The sequence below is a fragment of the Mesitornis unicolor genome, unplaced genomic scaffold (assembly GCF_000695765.1).
Source record: "Mesitornis unicolor isolate BGI_N332 unplaced genomic scaffold, ASM69576v1 scaffold1216, whole genome shotgun sequence".
NCBI classification, from domain to species: Eukaryota; Metazoa; Chordata; class Aves; order Mesitornithiformes; family Mesitornithidae; genus Mesitornis; species Mesitornis unicolor.
This window is the reverse complement of record NW_010191509.1, coordinates 80,438-94,396: the sequence shown is the minus strand read 5'-3', so window position 1 is coordinate 94,396 and position 13,959 is coordinate 80,438. Positions and strand designations below refer to the sequence as shown.

Genomic DNA, 13,959 nt, shown 5'->3' with positions numbered 1-13,959 from the left:
TAGCAGAATAGAGGAAAAAATATTTTTAATGTGTTTCTAGCTCAACTGTAACGCTTATTCTTGCTTTGGTTGTGTTTTTTATCTTGGTATAGCAAATCCTGTGTCCTCCTAGCTTTTTTGTGTCTTCCTATTGGTAGAATCACATGGCGGAGTATGCAGTGTGAATAAATCGTATAGCAAATCCTGTGTCCTCCTAGCTTTTTTTATCTTCCTATTGGTAGAATCACATGGCAAAGTATGCAGTGTGAATAAATCATTACTTACATGACCATATTTAATCTGTAACTAAAATATGTATCAGTATGCTATAGTTCTAATATGCAAATACAAACGTCTGCTTTGACTCCATCCTTAGCAAGTGACTTGCAAATGGTTGTTCCAGGTATTAGTTGTTGACAAATGTTTACTGCATAAGAAAAAAATATGCAGAGTTATAATTTCACAGTAGCGTGTACTCGTTGATAATTTGTATATGCAAACCTGTAAATTTTCTTCTACATGTTCAGTAACCAGATCCTGCTTTTGTTTTACAGCTGCTGCTGAGGGCAAAGGGAAAAGTGGGGAAGACTTTTTTCAGAAGGTAAGAAAGGTATTTTAGTTCTATAACATCAGTTTGCTCGTTCATGAGACAAACTAATTAAACTTAATGTGTAGTTTCCACTGTATTGATCCAACCTTTAAAAAGTGGTTTGGTATTTAATGTGACTATTAACCATCGGCTGGGCATGGAATGTGATGAGAAATATATTCTTTGCTGGATGCTATTGTCATTCATGTACAGCAATTTAATTATTCCTTAGCTGAAAATGTCAAAATATGTATTATGAAAGTTAATTTGGCTTAATAGCAGGAGGTTCATACAAAAGATATGGTGAGGTGGTCTTAAGGTTTTTGTCTATGGATAAATGCTATGTCCGTTATTGAAAAACTGACATGAAACTTACTGTGATATTGTTGAAAGCATAAATATTTAGTTCAGAAATGCAAAGGCCTTTTAAGAAAGATGTGCACAATCCACAGAGTGATTCAATAAAGTTTGCGGTTAGCAGAGGCACGGAAGGACTGGAAAAAATAGTCCTGCAGCAACTAAACTACGAAAAGAAACATGGTTAAGAGTAACGACTCTGAAATTACTTTTGCAAGGCAACATGGGTTTCTTTCATTTGGTTGGTTTTTTTTTTCCCAAGAGTACTGTGTAAAATATTATTTATAAGTTACGTTAACGAAGATCTGCATACAGTATGCTAATAAAAATGATGAACTCTTCTGTCATTCTGTAATATAGAGAAGACTGTAAATTTTCATGCTGTATACCGAAATGTCTTTAAACTCCTTTTTGACCGGTTGTCCGTTAAACAAGTAGTTTGCTGTATTTTCTGGGTTTTCTTCATATTTATAAGTGGTACTTCTCAAGGTCTCTTTTAGATCTGAAAGAATACTTTATCCTGCATGTGGTTGTTAATATGATAAGTATGCATACTGCCAAAGTGTTTGTTTTAGAAAGTGTATTATAGGAGTCTTCAGATTGTGAGAAAAGAGCAACATAATCATTACATTTCTGAGTGTGGTGCTTGTGCTTAACTGTGCACAGTGGAGAATGTGTCAACAACTCTTTAGGATTTTATCAAACTACCGAGGGTTTTTTCACTCGCTGCAACGACGCTAAGCCATAGTAGTGTATAGGTGATTCTACATACCATTCATTTTACAACAGTGTTTTCTCACTCCTGTATAAATCTGCTCATTTTTGAAACTGAACAAAATATTTCCTCTGTGGGGGCCTGAGTGGCATATATATTTGAGATGTCTATTTGGATACTTGATTATCTACTGTAGGTAGGGTGCACCTTACAGTTATGTAATTTAGTATAATAGCAAAAAATACTTGAATTTAATAGGAGAGCATGACGGGCTAGAACTTCAAGTATGTGAATAAGAGCACACTACTTTTCCATATGGATAGTAGATGTAATGGCTATTTCGGCATTAATATATTGCTGTGTAAGTGTGTAACTATTATATGGGCACAGTGTGGATGCTGTGATAGGTTGGAGCTGCTTCATTTTGACTGGCATCATTCTTGCAGTCTCATCAGCTCTTGCAGTCTCATCAGCTCTGTTGTTAACTGCAGTTTCTAAGTACATACACATGATACTATAGCTAATAGAAACAGATGGAAACTATCTTCTCCGTGACTTTTCTTTTGTTAAAAAAAAAAAATCATTGGACGGTTGCTCATAGCTTACTCACCGTCTCTGTCTGTGCAATTTCCTTTAATCAGGGTTAAGCTTTTTCCTTTCTCATGTGAAAAGAATAAGGCAGAGTTTCTTGAGGTAAAATGAAGACTTTTTTTCATGTGTTTCAGGTTGTGTAGTGAGGAAGCAGCTGATTTGCAGCATTAGAAACACATTGCAAACTTAGGTGGCAAGATACTTTCAGGAACTCAGTATTAAAGCTATAGCAAATGCACTTTTTTAAGTATTGAAAATTAGACTTTCTTCAGGGCCTTACTGCATGGCTTTTGAGTAGAACAGAAAGGAGAAGTGCATCATGTAAGAGGCACATCAAGAATCGAGGGTGTAATTTGTATAAATAATGCCACGTATAGTATTTTCAACAAACTCTACCCTCAGTGTGCTGGAGTTATTGTTGGGTGGAAGGGGTGTGTGAGGTGAAAGAAGCTTTCATATGAATGCTGAAATGACAGAAGTAAGAAGGCAAAGATTCACTTCCTTATGTCAACGCACTCAGACCAAGAGGGAGGCGAGATGAGGCCGGTACTGGAGGGAGTGAGACAACGCTGACTTCTTGCAGATGGCTCTGAGTGGCTGCTCCATGAGGGACAGTGCTCAGCTCTTTCTTGGCTTCCCCTCAAGAGGAGCAGAAGTTGCTCATATGCCCTCTGACCTGGGCTTCAAGTTAGGGACTCAGCCTGGGTTGTGAAGTAACATATAGTATGCCCAATAAATCTGTCAAGCTTTTAAAATAAAATGAATACAAGGTTTTGGTGGTAAGTAGTCTTTTACTGGTCTTCAGACATGTGAGCAAGCAGCATTACTTTCTTGGTATTTCCTAATCAAGCAGTCTGTCAGTAGATGTGAACTGGTCCTATCAACTTTTAACTTAAGTTCAGTAGTAACAATTCAAATGTCCACATCCATTATTTCACTGAGCATTTTAGCAGAAACAAGGACCTTTAATGCAGTTGCTGATGGAGTTACAGAATAAGCCCCAGTTGTTGGCTGCAAGGGGCAAATTAAGCTAATATATCTGCCCTGTTGTGGCAGGGAAGATCAAGCGAAATGCTTCTTGCTTTGCTCCTGAATTAAAGTGAAAAGTAGATACATGGTTTTCGGTAGTGTCACTTTAAAAAAATCTGAAGACTGTAGCATACTATCTTGTAATATTTCTAAGTTTTAGTACTGCTTCGAAGGGGCAGAAACCTAAGTCTAATGTGGATTTTTCAAAACCCCTGGGAACTGCTAATAATTTTATCAAGAAATAAGTGAATAATGTGATAGTTCTCTCTCTGGAGCTCTCTGATCTGCAGTTCAGTGACAGGTAATCTTAAATAAACATGGCTCGGTTTGCTGTTGTGTTACATACTATTTACGTAAAAGATCCTTGTGGACCTTGCTCTATACATTATTGTCCTAATTTATCCTGTGAGTAATACATAATATGAAGTTATTACTTATTCTTGATCCAAAGCCCATTTTCAGCTGATGGTGGAATTTTTCCATCGAGTTCTGTAACATCTGGTTCATGCCTCGTAGGCAAGCAAGGCCCTTCCCAGACAAAGCCAGGACATTGTTCCAAGGAACATATAATTTATGTAGCACTCTAGATATGCATGGCACTCTTTTATATAAAATGTAAGAAGGTGGTGGGTCTCTGCCCTGAAGAGTTCATAATCCAAAACAGATGAGTTAGCCGTGTGGACAGAGGGGAATTTAATGCATCATTTCTGCTTGCTTTTAGTTCTTGCCTCATGAAGTTTTTTTTTAAATATTATTATTTTCCTTAAGCACTTGGAAACCTTAGTGGTGTTGATAACCTTTCAGTCTGAAATTTCTCAGGGTAAGAGTGCACATCTAGCCTTAATCATGGGACTGTCAGTTTGGTGGGAGAGAGGTGAAAGTTGTGGAGTGGAGTGTGGACATTGGGTGGAGTTCTTGGGCTAATGTGGGACTGCATGGCCAGAAGATGGTGACTGGAAGTGATGCACGTGTGGTGCTTGACTCTAGGTCAGATGTAAGCTGCTCATTTCAGCATAATTCAGTGTGTATGTGCGTTATTCATGGGCTTTTGCAGTATTTCTGAAGGGGCTCCTCAGCACTTCCTTTCCTGGTTTTCAAGAGGTTGCTTGCAGAGTTTGGTTTTGTGGAAAGCACAATATACAGCCAGCCAGCTGTACCTCGTGGGTTTTACTGTTTCTGAATGTTTGGGGTTATTTAGGTTTGGTTTTGGTTTGGGCTTTTTGATGGTTTTTGTGTTTTGGTGTTTTGTGGGTGGTTTTGGTTTTGGTTTGGTTTTTAATCGAAAAGAAATGGTCTTTGTAGCAATACATTCATTTACACAGTTGCAGGTACTTAGAGAGTTTTAAGATACCACTGGGTTTAGGCAAAGTGTGTGTTTAATTGCCCATACTTCTCCTGACTGCAGTCTCTGTTATTCCCTGAAGGGGACGTAATCGTGCCTGGAAGTCCGAAGATGCAAATGGACAAATGTTGCATGAGCATACCAAAATCTCTTCTGTTAATTATTAGGAGTTTAGAAGTGTAAAGGAAGTCAAGGGTTTTCTCCTTTTCAGTTTCCTTTGTGTCCTTACATGTAACGTTTCATCTGTAGCTTCTTATTTTGTTAAATAAGTAGCACCTTAAAAGATAGTTCCTTTGCTCCTGTTTTGGAAGCAATATTTGGTCATATCCTTTAAAACAAATTCCTCTTCCAGTATAGATACTGCAAATGGTAGCAGTAAGAGATTTTTAAACGATAAAATTGCAGGTTTTTTAATATGTGAAAAACAGTGTATCTAATTGCATCTTTAATCACCTTTCTGTTAAATTCCTCTTCTGTAGGCAGTAGTTATTAATGAATGTGCATTACCTTTAATTTGTCTACGAGGCTCTGGCAGCAAAGGCAGTAAGGATGCTGCCTCAAGCCCTGTTTATCAGACAGTAAAAGAACTTGTTTTGCAATATCCCGTATTTTCACTTGTATCTCTGAAATATGCTTGTTAGGTTGATCCTGAGACAGACCCTGTAACTTTTGCTAAACTCTTTTGTGAATATATTGATACAGTGTTTATGTATACAGGAATGCTGCTGTAAGTATAGATAGTGTGTACTGATACAAATTAATTTAAAAAATTATATTTTTGTCTACAGGAGGTCAGGCTGAAAGTTCATCAGTCTTCCATTTTAATATCTGAACACGAAATGTGTAGGCAGAGCTTCAAATGTGAATGGCTTAGGGTATTTTCAGACATAAAAGGTATCAATCATTGACCTGATTATGATGTCTCAGGCTGATTATTATCCATGTTCATCAGTAACTTCTGAAGGGCTTTCCGTGTGTCTTCATCCATGAAGTTCCCTTGAACTCTCTATTAGTAATTATAGTTTCCCTAAGGCTCTACTCCCATTTCTGATGGCAACCACTCAGCTATCAGTTTCCTCCAGTGCTATTTATCTTGCTAGTGAGACGTAGTGAGTTCATGGTTATTTATGCATTATTATGGATTTTGTCTCTATTTCAACCACAGGAGGAGTTTTGAACTGCGGAAACTGGTTCCCCACCTTCTGTTTTTTTCTGTGTAGAAATCTGTATCTGCATTAGCATTAAAATAACCTCTTGATGTAGAGTTTGGCTCATAGCATGTGACAAGGATATATATTAAGGCCATAGGTTTCCAGAATGTGCTTGAAAAACGCCTAGCTGTGATGGGAACGGTGGCATGCGCTTCTAATTTACATTGAGCTTCCTCTCATTTACCTTCCCTGGAGGAGGAAGCAACCACTCGGAGAGGGTGGTATGGATTAGAGTTGAAAGAAAGTCGGTGGCAATCAACATTTGCAGGAAATCTTGAGATTGAGAGATTTGTCTCCCTTTTGGCAAAACCACACCCAGTGGAAAGAAGGAGACTGTTTAGGTTGGATCAGTTTCTCTAAAAAGGTAAATTAAGAATGCTTACTTAACTTTTTGCTTAGTTCAGGCAGAGCTAAGTAGTGGGAAAGCTTCATTCTTGTGGAACACTGCATTCATCTCATCTCTAGTATAGCAATCATTCTGTTAAAGGAATGGAGTAATGGCAAGATTTTTTTTTCCTATTTCCTCCTTCATTTCTTCTGTGTTACTTCTGATATAATGGGGACCATCTAGAGAGTTTACCTGTACTATGGCGATGCTCTGATGGGCTAATCCTTGAAGTGACCACTGTAGGTAGAAGTCTTAAAACAGCAACTGTCCTTGCTGAGCTGCTTGTGAATAATTCCCTTGGCCAGAAGCAGTGGGGATTTCGTTCCACAGTATTATACTGAGTGGCTCTCTGCGTCACTGCTTGGAGCTTGGTCTGAGTTCCAAGTGATTCAAAGTTTTTAGTTCATGACAACATACTATTGTTATGCCACCATCTTTGTGGAAGATGTTTTGTGTTTTGTGTTTCTAAGGATGTGCTGTGGGGACTTCATTCTTAAGTAATACTTATTTCTTAAACAAATTTCCCCTTTATGACTTGTGTAGAGTTCATTATTGCTGTACACACAGATGTATTTATAGCTTATTTCTTTACATGCTTACACAATCCCTTTACGATTTTTACTATACTTTTAGTATTTATTTTTTTAAAGTATTACCTGTGACCTTTGATTAATATTTCCACTGAGGGTGAATGAAATATTCAAGTCAAGGAAGGACTTTTAATGCTTCTTTATAGGTAAGGACATTTGATCAATAGTTTCCTTCTCACCTTATTTGCTGTATCTGTAAATTAAGTACAAAGTTCTGTAAACTTCTTGTTGTAGGTTTACTTAGTGCAGTTGTTGGGTGCAGCGGCGATACTGCATTACTTGCTTGCTCAAACCCTTATTTTAAGAATGGCCTTTCCCAGTTCATTTCGGGTAAAGTGAGGGTTAAAAAAAGATGCAGTCTGTGTGTGCATGCAGGCATGTGTTCTCTTCCCTCCTAAGCTAAAAATGCCTTAATGGAAAAAACCAAAATCCAAAGCCATATCCACATAGATAGCTTTCCCCAATCCTCTCTTTACTGATTTAGAGCTTTAATTTATAGCTTAAAGTCCAAGTTGTAAAGCTGATGTTGTTTATTCTGCTGCCTTCGGTGTCTTTACATATAATCTGTTCATTAGGTTTTAAGAAGTATTATCAGCTGATACCCATTGATCAAAGTTCTGAATAAATGAATATTACCCATGATGTTAATCTTGTCCTCAAATTTTACCTTGACTACCTCTTCCTTCTGCACATGCTTGTCTTAATTCTTGATAAAGTCATTGGGAATAACTGAATACCTCGTGAAGATGATAAGTTTGTTTAGAGTTTATCTGGGCTAGGATATAGTCCTTGACAACAAATGGACTGCTTAGTTCTTTGTGGAATTCTCGGTCTGTACATGCAGACCACAAAATTATGGGTCATGAGAAGTTGGAGGAAAACATGTTAGTATTTTGCTTAGTTTGAGTTGAAGCTGTGTAGAAGTATGCGAATGGGAAATAGGCAAGTCTTTCTTCTGTTGCTTTTTTATATCTGAATCTAGATGTAGTTGGAAAATTCAGAAACACTTTTAATTTTTGGATAAAGTTATGCTGGCATTTAATAAAGCTAATTTAACACAAAAATCAGCTTAACAAAGATGGACAGATTAGTATGTCAAGATCATTTTTATTGAAACAAATGACTTGCAGTGGAAGCACGAAAAAAACATGTATGGCAGTATTGAACACGATCCATACAGGTTATCCCATATGGTAGTCTCTAAAATAATTTAAATATTACCCTTTTCAGAAGTGGGTAAAGTCAGAGGACAGGACTAGCCAAGTAGTCACATACAGATACTTCTTGAAAAATGTGTTTGTGGTTTCTGACAGTTGGACTATGAAACAGGAAATAGCCTCTCACCCTTACCTGCAGAAAGGTAGCATTAATACTGTGGAGTCAGACGAATTGTATTGCCTGCTTTCTAGACCAGTAATTGCAATATGAACAGTGAATTCTAGTTTTGAATTTCATATGTAGGCCATTTGTGGTGGGGAGGAGTGAACACAGCAGGGCTTGGAATAGGAATCCATTGCTATACCCAAAACGTAGGCCAGACTTGCAAGAGAGATAGATACAAGTTTGCACAAAGCTTTGGGCTACATTTTGTTATTTCCTCTTTTCTTAACTTTGTACATGCCCCATCCTTCCTCACCAGACCCAGCAGTCCCTGATAGTGTACCACCGATGTGTTCTGGCTCTGGCACCTCAAGCACTTGCTCCGGCCTCACCAGTTTTAGAGGGGGAATTTGCACTGTCAGTTCCCGGGTAACTTTACACAATTCCTTTTTTGTGTCTTGTTCTTCCTTCCCATCCTTGTTCTTCCCTTGCTTTCTCCTCCCCCTCAACCCAAAGAAACAACAAACCATTAAATACAATACTCCTTCTGGTTCCAGCTACACCCACTGCTCTGTTCTTGCTGCCAAAGCTCATGTTAGGGATTAGTCATCAGCTCACATACTGCTGCTTCACCACTCCTGCACTGGAAGAAGAAGAAATAAGTGTCAGTCCATGTAGAATTGTATTTGTCTACTGTGACCCTTTAGCGCAGGTCTTCTGCTTATATAGAAATACATTATTTTTCTTATTTTAGATTTCATGCAAATTATATTTCATGTTTCAAATAAACTGAGTAAACTTGTTGATACTGCTCTAATTGTGTACATACCAAGAGAGCCATGCTGCTCTCTGTGAAACAAAATATTCAGAGACTCAAAAAGTGTGCATGCCTTTTTACTAGGCATCCTGAGGTCTGATTTTAGAATTGTCACATCACCATTAGGTTAAGACTGAATTAGATTCTGTGTGTAATGATTTCATTTTTTAGAATTAAATGCTCATTTGGATGTTAAAATTTTTTAACAAGTGAAATTTGCAATACTGCATTCTAGCTTTTTCTGGTGAGAATTAGTAAATTGGGTAACTAACCCCTCTGTCCTGGTATTCTTGCCTTGTAAATTACAAGCACATTTTGCATCAAAACTGTGACTGTGTTTATGTTGAACTTATTTTTTTCTGTGTCTCTTCTTAGAAAGAAGAATGTTTTTGTTGTCACAATTAAAACTGCAGATCAACTGAAATTCCAAACTTGCACACATTCTGTGCACAGCCCCGGCTTTCATTATGGTGCTTAAAGATGTGTTCAGAATGCAAGCCTGTGCTTTTCATATTGTTTGATCTAGAAATACTTGAGTTCACTTAGTGTGGCTTTTTTTGTTGAGTTGGAGCAGTTGGAGCACTTGATTAATGGAAGCCAGACATTTTAGCAGAAAGAGTTGGTATCGAATGCATCTTCTGTGCATTTGTAAACGATGGTGGGTGAGGACCTGTATCTGTCTCTAAAGTGAGGATCTGTGTCTACTAAGAAGCCATTTTACAGATTTTGCTGACATAGACTACAACATGTCAGTTTTATGTTAGCCAATCTCACTGATTATTTGAGATTATTCCAGGTGTAAAGGAAAATTAACAGGCACAAAATGTGGATGATGTTTATCTTCTGGTAAGATAAATGTGATCAGACTACTCCTATAGGTGATATTTTCATTTAACTACTGAATTAATTTTGTATCCAAAAGAATATTTTAGGTAATACTTGGAAGAACAAATGCTTAAAAATCCGTATCAGATGATGGGTGATGCATCATGTAAAGTTCCATCATGTTTTAGTCTCCTTTTTGTAAGAAACCTGGCTTCGGAGTGTTTTGATGGTTAAAAAAAATCTGACTTATTACAGCCTTTAAAAACGAAGCTCATTCATCTTTCAAAACCATACTTGCAAAGCTTTTGCAGTTATTTCACCTTAAGGTTATTCAACCAGCACTGTGATTTAACCTCAGTACTTCAGTATTTTCTATTTTATCCTTTAGACAGTGTGTTCCCTGTGAATAATTAAGCAAACAAAATGTATCTGGAGAAGAGCAAAAAGATGTGCAGTGGGGTTTGGGATTCAGTGGTGCTGGGAGAAGCTGGGTGTTGGTGGCAGGAACATTTATCTGCAGAGCTTAGTAGAGTATCAAAGTAACACTTGACTTTCTGCACCCACAACAGCAACTGCTTGACCTTTTTGGCTCTGTAAAAAAAAAGAAAGTGATAATTTTTTATGATAGTAAAACTATCTTCCCATTAATATTCCATATTTATGGAAAAACATCTTTGTCAAGTTTTGAAAGGCCATTACTGTGTTTCTACTTCTTCTTTACTATTGGTACTCCCGTGCTTCTTTTGGTTTGTTTGGTTTTTTTTCTCCTCTGCTGTCTTGAACGGGAACTTTCATCTTTGTCTTCTGTAAAATTGATGGGACAAACTTGCTTGAGGATTGGGGAAAAATGGTTCTCAGAAAACAGTCCCATTAAAAAAGGGGATGGATACAGCGATGTAACAAAACAATCAGTCACCTTCCCTTCAGCAGCTGTGTATGATGTATTTCTTGGGTACGAGTTATCCTCCATAAACTTGGCAAGCTATGGTGATCCATCAAGAATTGCTGTGTTTTCTTTAACGTGATGGAGATTCAACTTCAAAACAAGCTTACCAAACATCCACCTATAGAATTTCTATTATCATGACCTTTATGTAAATAATATTTTTCTCTGAACATTTGTCCTTCCCTGTCCTTGTCCTACCCTCACACATGGGATTTTCTTTTCTGCAGCAGTTTTTAACTGTACACAGTTACACTGGGAAGCACTTGTTTCTTAGTGATAGATGCTAGGCGTTGCTTCTGGCTCTGAGTGCGTTATAGTTCTTATCTTGTATCAGTGAAGAAAGGAATATTTATTGATGCTATGTTAAAATGGAGATTAGGAGCCATCTTGAATTTGCAGATGCAATTGCCTCTGAAGTTCCAGATGGTCGTGTTGCCAGAAGTTATTCTCTAGAGGTGCCCTTATACTTGCTGTTCTGAGATGTGCTCATGAAAAAGAAAATGAACAGTGTCTGCCCTGCAGTTCCGGTCCCTCCCCAGTATCTGCTTGATGGAGAACCTGATCCTTGCAATATTTTGTTTTGTTTGTTAACTTTTTTTTTGGGGGGGAAGGAATACTGATGCAGCTTTGTCTCATACTTGTGTGGTTTTGTTCTTACGATTAACAGTAGTCTTCCCCTCTTCCTCATTTGCTTTTTCCCTTGACTTTTTGCATAAGCATTGCATCGGTCTTTTTTCAGTTTTAAACTTCATTCTGCTTGGAAAAATCACATCTGATTTGGTTATACCTTTGTCTTGCTGGAAGATTATTTTGTACGAAGAAATACTCCCTTCTGTGAGATGTGTAAATGTGGGGTTGAGAATGACATGAAGAGTGACTCTAAAGATATATAGTTTGGTCCTTGCCTTCATTGTATGAGTTGTGTTCATTTTTTTTTTTATGTCTGTGCACAGAGGCGGTTTCTGAGTGAAAACCAAGATCTGGAAGAATATTACTTTACCCTATAGTGTCCTTTTTTGCTTTGTCACTTAACCTACCAAAGGAGAAACACCTGCCCCCAGTGCCCCACGGGGAACTGCATCACTTTTAGAAGAGTTAATTAAGTTAGAACCACCACTGCTTGGTTCCCTCTCCTGCTTCTCATCCACTTCTGTGTTTTATGTTGCCTTGGAGATAATAATGATTTTTATTTTCATGGATATGATCACCTGTAGTTGTTCAGCCTAATTTTCTTTTGTGTGATTCGCCAGTCTGCTGAAATACCTCATGCAGGATGCTCAGCTTTCAGTGTTTGTCAGCAGGCTCATGGACAGGATTTGCAGTCCACTGACAAGAAGTGGAGCATAGTCTCTGAAATACTCCAAGTAGCAAAGAAATTCACTGTTCTCTGGGGGCTTGTGCTGTTTGATGGTTGAAAATAAGGTACCGTTGAAGTGTCAGTGTCTAGTGCCACTGATGTTGAATAAACCAAGGTGTTTCTGTTTGTTTTCAACCTGCACAGAGGAAATCCTAGGAAAACTCTTTGAAGACAACAACTCAGCTATTCAGAACATGACATGGACAGATAAATAAAAACCCCCAACTAGCATACAATTTCGTTGTTTTCTAGGGTTTTGAACGGCATAAAAATTCAAGGTATCTACAAAACTTAGTATTGTGTTTAAAAAGTTCTTGCATATAGATTAAGAAAAGCATGTTACCTGCTCTAAAAATATAATTTAAATGTGTTTACAAGATTGCTAACATCTGTGCTTATACATGTTAAAATAATGAATGTGTGTTCTGTTGTATTAAGTGAGCTAATTCCTCACACTGAAAGAGGGATTTTTCCATTGATGAAATAACAGACTGGTGTTTTTTGACAGTTACTCTTGCAGTTTTGAGAATTACTTTTGTCATTTCAGTTGGAATGAGCTTTTTGTTGAGCTACAGTTCAGAAAAGCAATTGCAGAAGCCCACTGGTAGATGCAGGTTTCTCTCTTACCCATTTTTCCACTCACTGTGAATAATTCTGAGGCAGAAGTGGCCAAGCTGCACTTATCCCAAAGGTGGGAAGGTCAGAAACAGATAGCTTAACAACACTAGCTGTCGAGAATACTACTTCCATTTAATGTGTTTGTTTTGAATGTAGAAAGATCTGTTTGATATGCTGTTCTTTTTGATCTGTTGCGTGTGAAATACTTCCTTTGAATTCTGAAATGCTCATGGGTTTTTGGGGAGTTTTGGTTGGTTGGTTTTTTGCATTCAGGACATTCCAGTTTCTATCCAAAATCAGCTAAACAAAAATTACAACATAAGAAAAAATAACTTCTTACTGTCTTAATGTAAAAACTCCCCAAAGTGCTTAAACTATAAATTTTTTTCAAGCTGGAATATGAGGAAGCCAAAAGCTTTTCCAGCTGCCTTACAGCTGGATGTTTTTTTCTTGAAGGCCCAAAGATTCGCAACTAGAGCCATTTTTTTCAGGGTCAGGGCACAGTCTTACTTGTTTTGTTGATATCTTCCAGTATCTTGTGTCATCTTCTGTGTGCTCTCCACTGAGAATAGCTTACATATTTTGGCTACGTAAACAGTACAATTTCTCTTGGGGAAAGGGGGAGGAAGGGAAAACGTAGAGAGAGAATTTCATGCTGCTTCTCAAAATGAAGGGAAACCTTAAGAAATTGTTTACTATGGGATTAAGTCTTGCTGCCAAATATCTCTGCTCCCTTTGGTCAGTTGATCCCTCAGGGTGAGGAGAGTAAGGATTAGCATAAACCCTATCACTTGCTTTATGTGAAAAGAAGCCTAAGCAGAGGTGCTGTTCCACCTGAGATCATAAATGATTCAGTCATCCCTAGGCTGAATTTCCTCTAAATGTTTTGTAACCAAAGTATTTATACAATTAAAATAGAAGTATTATGTCTGTATTACTGGTAAAGTGAATTCTGTTTTCTGTTTAGTTCATTTTAGACCAGTACCGCTGTTTTCAGGGTATGTGGCATAACACTTGAGTTTTCATTAATAAAGCTATTGCATCGCAACATGCGGTTGAGGTTTTTGTGGAACGATTCCAAATTTGTTTCAGGAAAAAAATAAAATCCTGGCACTTTAAACTGCCTGGTTTAGAATGGTAAAACAAAACTAAAAGTTGATGCAGCAGTGATCTACAATATGCAGTTTTACTGTCACACAGTCTTCAACATCATATTTACCTTCAAGTTTGACAGCTATAGTAACAACTCGGTTTATTGTTTTCGAGAGATTTTTTTAAATTCCTG

General features: G+C 37.6%; 1 protein-coding gene across 1 annotated transcript in view; it reads left to right on the top strand.

Moving 5' to 3' along the window:
* The first annotated feature begins 537 nt into the window (after positions 1-537).
* Positions 538-13,959, top strand: part of BICC1 (BicC family RNA binding protein 1) — a 71,327-nt gene continuing 57,905 nt past the window's right edge. Inside the window, exon 1 of the mRNA XM_010186742.1 lies at positions 538-580. The gene's annotated coding sequence lies outside the window, so the exon portion shown is untranslated. The remainder of the gene's footprint in view (positions 581-13,959) is intronic.